The 13996-nt window shown below is 40.6% G+C and overlaps 1 protein-coding gene across 7 annotated transcripts in view; it reads left to right on the top strand.

Moving 5' to 3' along the window:
- Positions 1 to 5938: 5938 nt before the first annotated feature.
- piwil2 (piwi-like RNA-mediated gene silencing 2) overlaps positions 5939 to 13996 on the top strand; it is a 118327-nt gene continuing 110269 nt past the window's right edge. For 4 of the 7 annotated variants that reach the window (XR_009794700.1, XR_009794699.1, XM_061817785.1 and 1 more), the window contains exons 1-2: positions 5939 to 6092; positions 6227 to 6310. The gene's annotated coding sequence lies outside the window, so the exon portion shown is untranslated. Of the gene's footprint in view, positions 6093 to 6226; positions 6311 to 6510; positions 6663 to 12359; positions 12465 to 12580; positions 12641 to 13996 lie in introns of those variants that run through there. The other 3 variants (XM_061817782.1, XM_061817783.1, XM_061817784.1) reach the window with 3 other exon arrangements.

The following is a 13996-nucleotide window of genomic DNA, read 5'->3' as shown; positions in this document are numbered from 1 at the left end:
ATTTTGGTTTCATCTGACCACAAAACCTTCTCCCATGACTCCTCTGTATCATCCAAATGGTCATTGGCAAACTTAAGACAGGCCTTGACATGTGCTGGTTTAAGCAGGGGAACCTTCCGTGCCATGCATGATTTCAAACCATGACGTCTTAGTGTATTACCACCAGTCACCTTGGAAATGGTGGTTCCAGTTCTTCTTAGGTCATTGAACATGTCCTGTCGTGTAGTCCTGGGCTGATTCCTCACCTTTCTAAGGATCATTGACACCCCACAGGGTGATATCTTGCATGGAGCTCCACTCCGATTAAGATTGATCGTTATGTTTAGCTTCTTCCATTTCATAATGATTGCTCCAACAGTGGACCTTTTTTCACCAAGCTGCTTGGCAATCTCGCCGGTGACCTTTTCAGCCATGTGGAGTTGTACAATATTTTCTCGGGTATCTTTGGACAGCTCTTTAGTCTTGGTCATGTTAGAAGTTTGAGTCTTACTGATTGTATGGGGTGGACAGGTGTCTTTATGCAGCTAATGACCTCACATAGGTGCATCTGATTCAGGATATTACATGGAGTGGAGGTGGACTTTTAAAGGTGGACTAACAGGTCTTTGAGGGTCAGAATTCTAGCTGACAAACAGGTGTTCAAATAAACTTATTTGCAGCTGTACCACACAAATAAATCGTTAAAAAATCTTACATCGTGATTTCTGGATTTTTCTTTTTAGATTATCTCTCCTCACAATGGACATGCGCCTACGATGAAAGTTTCAGAACCCTCCATGTTTTCAAAGTGGGAGAACTTGCAATATAGCAGTGTGTTCAAATACTTATTTTCTTCACTGTAAGTCCGTGTGGTCAGTGTCAGTTTTTTCAAGAAACTTAATAAACTGACGATGGTAAAGTTCCCTTGCTCGGATAAAGTTAACATGTTTCACAACTGGTTTAAAGGAAAGCTCTGGTCATTTACTGAAAAATGAAAAGCCTTAATCTGATAGGTCATGTCATATGTACTGTACCTTGAAAATTTGAGGTTAATCCAACATCATTTCATGGTGTTTTGAGAAGATGTTTAACGGCAATTATGAATTTTCATGGGCTAAAAAGAAAAATCCAGAATTGCAGGGCATATGGAGACAGACAAACAGCCCCATTCACAATCACACTTGGGCAAATTTAGAGTGTCCATTAATGTTGCATATTTTTGGGATATGGGGAGGAAACCGGAGTGCCCAGAGAAAACCCACGCAGGCACAGAGAGAACATGCAAATTCCACACACAGGCGGGTCCGAGATTAAACCCTGGACCTCAGAACTGTGAGGCCAACACGTTACAGCTGTGTCACCATGCTGTGAAAGTAAATATATAATAATAAATTAGAAAATCATGTTCCACAAGGGTGTACTCCCTCTTGTAACTCCCATGTGGCTGTGTTCCGAAGTAACAGTTAACATTTAAAATCATGTTCAATGGAAGTCAATACGCACAATTTCTATATTTAAGTGAAAATAAACCCTAACATGCATAGAGCTTTACAGAAACACTCTTTTATGCACTTAAATGACTTAATGACTGAATGAAGAACGTGTTTGCTAACCAGACATATTGATAGTAGTGTGTGCATGTGTGTGGGGGGTAGGGGGTGAGACAGAGTAAGAGAGAGCGAGCTCTATGATCTATCTATGATCTTGTTCTTTCAATCACACACCCGCAGCTTCTGGTGATAGGTGAGCATAGGAAGATAGAGCAATAAAACGAGAGCTTCGCCTTTTGGCTCAGCTCCTTCTTTACCACGACAGACAGAAAGAGAGTCCACCTCACTGCAGATGCTCTTTCAGTCTGCCTGTCAATCTCCAGCTCCATTCTTCCCTAACTTGTGAACAAGAACCCAAGATACTTGAACTCCTCCACTTGCAGCAGGATCTCTTCCTCAACCCGGAGAGGGCCCTCCTCCCTATTCTTACTGAGGACCATGGCTTCAGATTTTGAGGTGCTGATTTGCATCCCAGTCGCTTCCCTGTCAGGTTGCTTTTCTCTGAATTAATTTTAGCAAGTCGTAAAAGTCCTTCTCAAACTTTCTCACGTATTCTGCATACCTCTTTCAATGCCACATGCTATTGTTCAGAATAAGATGACTGGGATTTCAGTTGCAGATATACTACTTTCAAAGTGTGTGGAGGATAGCATAAATACTAAGGCTTGGCTTTGACTAGCTTCTTTTTATCAAGAATAGGTTCAACTGTTTAGCATTAATGTTAATGAGTGCTCAATACAATTTGTACATTATGGCTTACATTTGTAATTTTGCATGGAACACAGGGTAAGTCGGAGCATGACGTGCCCGCTAAAATTAAATCTGCACAGGCATCCCAGATCTGTCTCCTCGTGCCAGGTATCATGCTCACTGTTTTTTTTTTATAAACTGTCTGCAGGAAGACTCTAGAATTGGCTACAAAGTCATTGGTTGTTCAAGAAAATATGTCAATCTTTATCGTTCAAGTTGCTAAAAAATTGGTCAGTAATTTTATAGTCATTTGTATGTTGTTTGAGGGGTTTGATTGGTGCCTTGTGGCGAAGTGTCTGCTATCAGAAGTGGTGTAATTATGAGTTTCAAATTGATATCATAACCTGAAAGTACTATGTTGGTTGAATATTGCTATCTTATTTTGCTTGTTTGATTTGCTTTGTAAAGTGTAATTATTGAGCTGATGTTACAGGTATATCACAATGAATTAAGTAGAAACGTCTATTTATTTCAGCACTCATGCATTACATTGTCTTTAAATGTTCTGATTTTCTACGTTCCACCACGTTCACTGTTTCCTGATTGTTATGTAGTGTTTTAATTTCTTGAGATAGTGAATTGTGGGTTTGCATACTCCATACAGGTGGGGCCGGGATTGAAACTGGGTCCACAGAACTGTAAGGCGGTTTCCAGCTGAGGCAACATGCCACCCTCTATAACAATCTTTCACTATTTCAATTTTAAGCTTTGGACATTATTCTAGTTTATTAAGATGTACCTCTACGTGTGCTTTTCTATATGTACTCTTTTGTCCTTCTCTCTCACAAAAAAAGAGAAGAACTAAATTCAAGGGGATAAAATGGACTAAAGAAGTGCTACTACTATACTATTCTATTACATTTGGACACTAGAGTTATGGAGTTATCATTAATATATTTTTTATGTACTTGCAACAAAGCCAAAGTATCATCCTTGCTTTGAAGAGTCTTGTTCACAGGACGAGCTCCTACACACAGATGCAACAGTATCTTCCTAGAATTGGCCAAGGACAACCCCATCATAACCAAAGAATGTGCCACCTCATCACCAAGAACTGTACCTTTGTTCATTTCATCTGCTCACCCCTCCATTTGACCTTGTGTGTTTTCTAATAAAAAGAGTACTTGAGAGGCTGGTTCAGAATGTGTTTGGAGACTGTAACTGGCCTATCTCTCACGTCCTCCTGATTAGAAGAAAGACGACTTGTTGTCCGTTATTTGTGCAATTATTCCAGCAAGTCAGGTGATAAATGTAACAGATACCTTGAGCTTTTTTTTTTTTCATTTGTGTAGTAGGGTTATTTTAGCAGTCCGGTACATATGCATGGGTTGTAACGTCAAAGTGGTTGGAGGAGCGAAGATTGCGAAGTAGTTGGTAGAAGGTCGTGTAGTGTGTGTATACAAAATTCCACTGTACTGTATGTTTGTATGGCTATGTGCTTTAATGAAAAGTGAGTAGTGACATATAAGTAACAGTGCCCTGTTTGTTCACAAAAAGCCTTTCGCACTTTAGCCTTATTAAAGTGAAAATAATTTAGCAAAAGACACAGTGTAGAAATCACCTAAGTTAGCATCATAACAGATAAGTGAAAAATTATCAAGTCAAAGGTAAGGATTTCCATGCTGAACTCTAATCTGTTCTGTCCTGAGCTTCGTCTGATTTTTCACAATATGCAGATGTCTTTCTGTTGTCACAGTATGTCTCAACTGAAAGTGCAAATAGTATGTGCTGTATGTATCCTTTTGAAAAAGAATGGACAAGTGTATGTGGCCATTTGGCTAGTTACAATGTTATTATTATCTAGGGAGAAGTAGTTGTGGCATGGCCTACCATCCTGCCTGTCATCTCTGTTCCTCACCCGAATACGCAGGCCACAACAGTCTCAGATGGGGACTCCTAAATATCTACTGTGCTCTCCGACGGGTGTGTTTGTAAACACTGTCCCATCAGATAAATACCATTTTTTTCCCAGGACCCCTGCTGTCATGAACATTTGATCAATTTACACTAAAGTTATTAATCGTCTGTATATGTCATGGAAGATGGGTCAGACTTCCAGACCGAGGCTAATTCACACTACACAAAGCAACAATTCTGCATGTCAAGGTCTTTTGCTGTGTTTCTTTCTGTTTCATAATTGAAAGGCTGCAAATAAGCAGAATATAGAGATACAATTGAAAAAAGAGGTATTATATGAGACGACGACACAATTTACAGGACTTTTGTTTGAAGTAATCTTATTGATTCTAAAAACAGCTGTTGGTCAATTATATTTTTTACCCCAGAGCTGAAAATTGTGGGATGCCAAACTGATTTTCAATGTACCACAAGCAGAGAGAATAAAGTTCTGTTGTATTAATATTGCATTGTTTTGCATTGTGTTTTATTGTATTGTATTGTTGTAAGTTTTGATTGAAGGCGACTTTCATTTGACCAATTGTTTATTCATCCTCTGTGGCTGAGTTATCATACTGACAGTCAATCTGTTTGTTGCAGGATCAGGATCAGGGTGATTTGACAATAAGTGAATGAAATAAACTTTAATGGTTTGAAATCTCTCTCATCTAAATATAGCTTATATATAGATTATAGATATAGATATATATAAATTTCAAAGTAAATGTCTTAAAGCATCCATCCATTTTCTCAGCCGCTTATACTCACAAGGGTCACTATCCCAGCTTCCAACGGGCACAACACCCTGAACTGGTTGCCAGCCAATCACAGGGCACATGGAGACAGACAATAGTCGCACTCACGATCACACCTAGGGGCAATTTTGAGTCTCCAATGAATGCATGTTTTGGGGATGTGTTGGGAACCCGGAGTGCCCAGAGAAAACCCACCGACACATGGGGAGAACATACAAATTCCGCACAAGCGGGACGTAAAATTGAACCTCAGAACTGGTCAACAATCTACAGCTCCACAACAGTGCCACCTTCTTATTTAATTTTATTTTTTAATTTAATTCTTAAGTATTGGTGTTGACTGATGTTGAGAATAGTATTGTCATTAGAACCTTCATTTAGAATAAAAATACTTTGTGTGTATGCGCGTGTGTGTGTGTTTCATTACATTTATCAAAGTTCTTAGATTTTTTGAATATACTGTACAACATTGTAGATCATGAAAATGTACTAAACGCGCCATGTTTGCTTTGTTTGTTTTTCAATTTGGATTGATGTTGTAGTTACTTCTAAATAACAGTAGATGGCAACATATCCTCGGTAATTTGTAAAATATGTTTTTAATACTTCAATAGATAGTGATACAATTATGTGCAACGACAGCAACAAAAACAACAATGTCAGGTAATTTCACAAAATTTTAGCACTGAAAGTAGTGTCAGTGTGATTGATGTTTGGATTTTGAAAGAACCATTAATAAAACAAGTGTGTGTGTGTGTGTGTGTGTGTGTGCGTGTGTGTGTGTGTGTGTGTGTGTGTGTGTGTGTGGTGTGTGTGTGTGTGTGTGGTGTGTGTGTGTGTGTGTGTGTGTGTGTGTGTGTGTAAAAATGGAATCGAAAATAAAACACTAAGCATAGACCTAATATTTTCAGGGACATTAAAAATGTTGGAGAAGAGTCCTGATGGGTTACATGATCGCTAAATTTACATCAATTATTTTGGAATGAGGGCTTCATTACCATTTGAAGCACCTTTTCGCATGAGTACCGCTTTGGGTGAGATCTGATTACGATAAATAACCTCGTTATTCATTTGCTAGGTTTTGGACGGAAGTAACTGCTAACAATTCTCATCGGGTAACTTTACAAAGGAGGTCTACTGTGAGTGGAGGAAAATTTGACCGGTAAGGAGCGCCAAACACTGTATAAAGTTTGAAGTGATTTGTATCGACAATAAACGACTAGCAAGTAGCGTCAACCAATGACATAAGCCGTCTGATTTTTTTTTTTTTTTTTTTGGGGGGGGGGATTACTTCAGGTAGGTAAAGTAGATCAGTCTGCTTGGCCTGGTGAACTGTGACGTTTGTTTCGACAACCTCCAAACGTTTGCTGCCTACTTAATGTAAGTTTATTTACCTCTTTATACATTTTCGGGACTGTTTTATTTTACCAATGGACACAGAATTTTGCTTAGTAGTTAGTTCGGAGCATCGGGTCACGGTTAATAGCAGCAGCCACCTGTCTTAACGTTTTCGTTTTAGCTAATGCTAATAATGTCATAGCCCAGCTGTGGTAATTATTTGACAACGAATTTGTCGAAGACTGCGTCTACGCGCTTAATAAAATCGAAACGTACGGAAGGAATTGGGGAATTCTTGTAGCTTTTTCTTTTGTTTTTACTGTAAATTGAGGGTTATAGAGGCTCAAAGGCTAAGACGAAATGAGGCGCCATTAACATTGGACGCACGTTCAAGGTTTGTTACTAACGCTAGAAAAAGCTGCTTTCATTTACTTACCATTTTTTCTGCCTAATTTGGGGCACGTGGAATTCACCCATCAATCTCGTTTTCTTGTTGTTTCGTGTAATGTAATCGATGTGCTTCTCAAATTATATATATTGTCAGGAAATCCCTTTTACCGCCTTGCTTTAACATTTTTAATTTAGATTATTTTTTGTGGTCTTCATCAGGGTTATAATAGTTTGGGAATATTCATAAAAGTTAGTTTTTATTTCGTTTTGGCTTTTCTGTTTAAAGTTCAGATAGTTGTATTAGTTTTTAAAGCACTTTAGTTGTTTTTTTTTTTTTTTTTCAAAAACGCTTATTTTCATTTTCGTTAAAAAAAATTTATAAACTTCCAGATGAACAACCATTCACATATGAAAAACAATCATGATTTTTGAGAACAGTTTTTTAAAGGCAAACAAACACCTATGGAGTTTTTTTTCTTTAATTATTGTATTTTCATTAAAAATGACAAGCTGCGTTTGGACAATTGTTTATCACAAAACTTGATTTGTAATAAAGTAGTTTTCATAACATGTAGTACCGTGTATATAAAATTCCAACTTACTATATTGATGGGAAGTTTTTGAAAATGATTTTAATGAAGAATGTTAGTTTACAGTATGAGTTTGTGGCAGTGTGAAGTTAGGTTGAAACTTTGTCATCAAACTTTTTAGCCAATTTGGCTATGTCGTCGAGCTCCATGATTATGGCCAAAATAATTGAAAAAAAAATTTCATCAATATTGTAATCATGATTATGAATCATGGTTATTCCTCATGGTAAGCCTGGATCAGACAACAGGATTTTAGCCCTGATGGCGCGATTAGGTATTGCAGCTGATTTCCTAGATCGGCCCGACACATTTTTAACTAAATTTCTTTTTGTGACATAATCCTCAACCACGGCACGGTGGATCATCTGGTAAAAGCGTTAGCTTCAGAGTTCTGAGGTCCCGGGTTCAATCCCGGACCCCCCTGTGTGGAGTTTGCATCTTCTCCCCGTGCCTGCGTAGGTTTCTTCTGGGCACTCCGGTTTCCTCCTACATCATCATCATTGGAAACTCTAAATTGCCCCTAGGTGTGATTGTGAGTGCGGCTGTTTTCTGTCTCCATGTGCCCTGCGATTGGCTGGCAACCATTTCAGGGTGTACCCCGCCTCCTGCCCGTTGACAGCTTTGATAAGCTCCAGCACTCCCCGCGACTCTCGTGAGGATAAGCGGTGAAGAAAATGGATGGATAATCCTCAACCAATGATTTGACCTACAGATGCTAAAATGAAAACAACACAAGTTTTTATTTATTTATTTTTTTTTTATTGATGGGATATCTTCCATGTCATGTAGCACCACCGCCAACTCTCCAACAGTACAGCTTGACGTCGACCACTAGGATTGTGACGGATGCATCGCCTCCCCTATTTGCTGTTGTCAACATAATTGGTTGCCGTTATCAGCATTTCTTAACGCGTACAAACCAATGTTTACCACAGCTTTAGTGTGATTCAACAAATTGGCAGAATGTTATTTACAACTGTTAGTATGAGCACTAGGTTGCTCGACTTGGGTTTTTTGCGTTCTTAGGAGCTGTATTGTTTTAAAAGTAGGTGAACGTACCTCAAGCAACCCTTGAATCACCGTCCTCTCTTAAGCACCAGGTAATACCGCATACAGCTTTTTCCTTATTTTGTTCTTTTTTTCCCCCCAACACAATGCACTGGTATGATGCACTTCTGTCGTCAACATGGTAATGAGTGTATCCACTCCCGTGTTCGCTGATTCCACCTCTCACACACTGATTTGACACGATAAAGCCGAGTAATCGTAAAAGACAGAATACGGTGGTATCGGAATAGATGTTGTGAAGTTTTGCCACGGTCTGCCTGAGATACGGCAAGATTTGATTGTAGTAATGTGACATACTGCAATTGCAAAAGACAAAAATTGTCCTGTATTATGATTCAGGCATGAGGGAAAAATAGATTTATTTTTATTGCACTACTTTTTAATAAACTATGGACCTGTTTAGTGTTCAAAATGAATGTTTAAATAAGCCGTAAAAATTCTTTTTAAAAAAGCTTGTTTCCGATTTCCTGACCAAACCTAAAAATTCCCACTGACCGTAACATTTTTACACCACGTAATAGTAATTTTACACAGCAAGCTAGCGCACCCCTCACGCCACTTTTGCTGCGAAAGCAGTTAAGTCCAGTGTTTGACAGTGGCGGGCGTGGGCGTGTGCCACTTCCTCGTGCACACTGTTGCACCTCGTTGCACCGTGATTACATTGGACATTTAAAGTGCCACTGTCATGAAATGCATGATTTTTAGTATGTTATGAATGAAAAAACGGCAGTCGACATGGACCCATGCATTTTTTCACCACAAAACATGTTTTTGACGTACACAGCTTTTTGTAACTTCTGCCATAAAAATCCTCTCAAAGGATTTGTTTTCGAGAAGGAGCAGGAAGTGATGTCAAAGACAGACCCGCCCTCAAGTGGACTCGTTTATTTCCATTAGTTTTACCTCCGGGAAGGTAGCTCGTTGTTCCTTCGTGTTAGCCTAAATCCTGGCTCATTGCATTGCTGGACATTGCTTGAACACTCAGGAGAATGGATTTACCCGTCATAAGTTTGCGTTGTGAAAAATGGATTGCATGGGTACAGAGGACGAGAGCTACGTGGGTTCTGAAAGACAGGCAGATGTGTGTAGAGCTACTAAAAAAAATAATAGTTTAGGGCGGACCACGTAATCGGTCTCTCATAACATAACAAAAGATCCGCGTACGAAATATGTCGATGTGCGTGTCGGACTGCTGCGCGGACGACGGTGAATCTGAAGAACCCAGCCAAGAATGCCTCACTCAGCCGCGTGCGCGCAGTAAAGCGGCCCGGCTCGACAGTGTTTTCATCGCGTACTGCGGCGGCTATGAACAACCCCCGAGGGTTCGCACGCGACCCTAAAAGTCCCAAAAAAAAAAAAATTTTCAAAGGTGCATTTAGGGGCTCCTAAAAGTCCTTAAAAATCCGCAAAAACCGTTCAAGCCCCTAAAAAGGCCTTAAATTAAAAAAAAATCAAAGGGAGGACCTCTACCGCCAAAATTCTTCTTAAAAAAATATATATATTATCTTTTATTTTTTAAAAAATAGCGATCCATCTGGCGTCCAAAACAGCCGGAAATTGTCAACGGAAGTCACCGTGTTGACAACTAGTCGCCATCTTGTCGATATTCCATTGTTTGTTTCCGTGAATAGGCACTTCACTTTGTCTTCGTTACGACGTAGCGTATTTCTTTCATCAATCCAACTTTTTTCATGGGGAAGTGCATTTTTCAATATGCTTGGGTTGAAAGTAAGGAGTTTGGGAGCTGGATACGTCGAGATCCAAAAGATCGGCACATGTTTTACTCCCATCTGTGCAAGCAGAGTTTCCAGCTTGAAAAGATGGGCATCAAAGCGCTGGAGTCGCACCGGAAAAACAGGAGACACGCTGATTTGGCGAAGACTCTCTCGTCTTCTGTTGGTATGAATCTGTTTCTAAAATCAACTTCAGGCAGTGGTACTGGCAGTGCATGCGCACCTACAGTTGTCCAGTCATCGACATCAACCAGCCAGAAGTCAGGCTTTATGAACGTAGTTCAATACACGAAGATGGACTCGTTAAAGGCAGAGCTCGTGTGGACTTTAAAAGTGATCTGCAGCCAATACAGTTACAAATCTTGTGAAAATAATTCAAAAATGTTTCCAGTCATGTTCCCAGACAGTGACATTGCTAAAAACTACCACTGTGGGGAAAGAAAGACTTCGTACCTGGCTACATTTGGCATCGCTGCCCACTTTTCATCTCTACGGCCTCAAAGCCAAAAAAGCCAGAAAAGAGACTGGCATATCTACGCTTATTGAGAAGGCTGACAGGCTGTGTGAGGAGGCAGAAGAAAAGAGGGATCTGAGGTTTATCACCGAGGCCAATGCACTTAGAGGCAGAGCAAAGGACAAGAGAGCCACTTTGGCACCTCTGCAGCAACAAATAGAGGAGGCACTGGGTAGGCTCAAGGAGCTCGACTCGTAGGGGTGCTGAGACAGACATCAGTAGAAGACATTTGTGTATATAGTTGCAATTGTAGTTAGAATCTGTTTTTCTGTAGACTGTTATGTGAAGACATTGACAATGGTTATATCAATGAGAACTACCACAAGGGGCGACAGGTGATCATTGTCACAGGTACTGAGGTACTGGAACATTTGATGAACCAAGAATGGTTGATGGCACCATTGGGTGAGTCTTTTTTTCATTACTCTTGATTTCCCACGATGGCCCTAAATTTTTCGTGTCAGCCCTTAAATATTTTTGGTCAGACTGAGTATGAACCCTGCCCCCTGAAGCAGCATGGCTCGGCTCCGTGATAAGCCACGTCGGCGCTGAAAATGAGCCACACTGGCCGGCTGCGATGAGCCGCGATGGCTCATCTCCACCACCGAAGTCGATCGGACGGGAGGCGGTTTGTCCATGATCCCATCTGAATATGGCTCGAAACAATAGTGCAATATTGTCCCGGTAACTTCACTCGGTTGTGTGGTGTTCTCCTTTTCGAAAAGAGCTTCCGTATCAGAAGGGGCGTGTTCGTCTCCCATAGTTATGGTCCACCACGTTTTTTCATTAGCGAATGTCCGGGTGACGTCATGGACAGAGGAAGCAGCCAATATGGTGACCACTTGGATTTCGTAGAATGAGACTTCTGCAACTTTGTGCATGGATGACGCGCGCTCACATGTATTTTTTCATATAGATATTGAAGTGAATATTGTTATGTATTTTTCATTACAATATCTATTTTAGAGTGTTTATAGGGATGACACTTGACCTTTAAGCCTTGTTTTTCATTTCACTTGTTGCGAGATATTTGTGTGTATATGCATGTGTTCACAAGCGTCAGCTAGCGTAAATTAAACATAGCGTTACTGAGCTATATGAAGTAGTACTAGTAGTAGTAGTAGTTATGTTTTCTTCTTCTTTTTTCTTCTTTCTTCTTTTGCTGTGTCCGATTTTTGACATTGCTTCATGTTTTTTGGACCAAGCCTTTTGCCTTGTGAGTTTTGTACCGTCACCCTGTTGGACTGCTTTCCCGTGTATGAGCTCTGCCTGGCAATAAAAATCCATGCTTGCATCTGCATCTGGGTCCTATTCAGACAATTGTTCACTTCGATGACGTTTGCCTTGCACATTTCCGCATGATTGTTCAAATCAGTGAAAGGCAAACACCCTTAGATTGGTACTTCACGAAACATTGAAAGTTAATGTTAATAATTTATTAAAGGGTATGGAATGTCTTCAATGCACCTTTTTGCTAATATTATACAGTTTTTTTAATGCAGAATTCGAATCTGAAATCAGTTATGAAGGAAACATTTTTATTTTTAAGACTATTGGCAAAGAAATTATCATACATTGCTGGATTCACCAAAAAAAGACTCAAACGAAGCGGAAAAACCCGAGAAGGAACGTGACGTCAGACCGGGTGACAACAATGGCGAGCATTGGAATACATTGTAAGAACAACTATGAATTTTCCGATATTTGGGGCAATGACCACTATTCTGAAGGGTCCCACGAAGACGGTGATGAATACAAGCTTTATAAAGGCGTTAAATAAAGGTTATCAATTTCAGCCAATTAGACAGCACACGCGTTCGAATGCTGACGAAATAGCTGGTCATGAAGAAGGTGCCCAGCACGCAGGGAGCAGGGTATGCCTCGTGTTGGAAACAAGACTGGTAAGCATTTGTGAAGTTCTTGTTTGGTTTAGTTGGTCATAAACTGATAAATAGTAAAGGCTTCAATATCCTGAATGCATATATGAAGTTTTCGGTCTTATTTGTTCATTGTACAGCGCGATGATCTGCCTGTCCAGATTTGCGAGCACAGAGCCGCGCGGACGCGCTCGTCAAATGTGAGTGACTAGTTGAACATATGTTTTCATCTAGATAAGATAACTTGAAATAGAAATTAGACATACACCATACACTTTAACTTTAGTGGAATTCAGTTGTGCTTTTTTGCTCCCCATGCACTCAACGCTAAAGTTAAATGATCATAATTTTTTATTATGCTTTACCAGTCACTCACATTTGAAAAATATACACATGTGGTCAGTCATGCTCACTGATGTAAATTTACAGGTGGGGTCCACCAGTCATGCCCGGTGATAAAGTTGCGGGTGTGATTAGGGATAGAATCTCAAGACCTTAACTAAAATGGAAAAAAAAATTCAAACTCAGAAATGATAATTTCCAATTTCAACTATTAGTAGAACATGATATAAAACAGTATTTAAAAATTTTCATCAGTAAAAATTCTGGATCTGACAAACTTTATCTGAAAAAAAGTTAGATGATCTGGCCTGTCAAGGAATAAACATGGTCTATACCTGTAATGTTTTGAAAATGCTAAATGGATTTATTACAAAGGAACGTGCAGTACAGAAGTCCGGGTCTTATTTAGGTATCTGCTGCACACGAGACGTGTGTCTTCTGGCAGGATAGCCAAAGAAGAAGACAAAATCTGCCCAGTAACACAAGGTTTTTATATGTATGGGTCCATGGTAGAAGTGGCTCTTGTGAGAGGGGCCATAGGGGTCGGGTATGATGTGAGCTGGGCGGTGGCAAAAGGCGGGAACCTTGGCGATCTGATCCCCGGCTACAGAAACTAGCTCTAGAGACATGGAATGTCACCTCTTCGGCAGGGAAGGAGCCCGACTTGGTGCGTGAGGTCTCGAAGTTCCGACTAGATATAGTCTGACTCGCCTCTACACACTGCTTGGGGTCTGGAACCACTCTTCTTGAGAGGGGTTGGACTCTGTTCCACCCTGGAGTTGCCCACAGTGAAAGGCGCCAAGCGGGTGTGGGTATATTCATTGCCCCCCAGGCCGGGGCCTGTATATTGGGGTTTACCCTGGTGGATGAGAGGGTAGCCTCCCTCTGCCTTCAGGTAGGGTTACTGGTCCTGGCTGTTGTTTGTGTCTATGCAACTAAACAGCAGTTCAGAGTACCCATGTGGGCAATGACAGTGAGACCTGGAAGGGCTTGATTGGAAAGAAACACCCACGCCCCCCAATCACAACCAGAATGCTGTTCTGTTTCTGGACTTCCGACCACATGTCTTGGACACTGGGGTGAAAAGAGGGGCGGACCTGTCAACTGATCACCAGCCGGCGGTGAGTTGGCGCCGATGATGGGGTAAGAGGCCAGTCCGACGTGGCAGGCCCAAACGTATTGTGAGGGTCTGTTGGGAACTGCTGGCAGTTTCC

The sequence above is a fragment of the Syngnathoides biaculeatus genome, chromosome 4, assembly GCF_019802595.1.
Source record: "Syngnathoides biaculeatus isolate LvHL_M chromosome 4, ASM1980259v1, whole genome shotgun sequence".
In the NCBI taxonomy this organism is placed as follows: Eukaryota; Metazoa; Chordata; class Actinopteri; order Syngnathiformes; family Syngnathidae; genus Syngnathoides; species Syngnathoides biaculeatus.
Note: the sequence above shows the minus strand (reverse complement) of the source record. Positions and strands in the feature narration are given on the sequence as shown.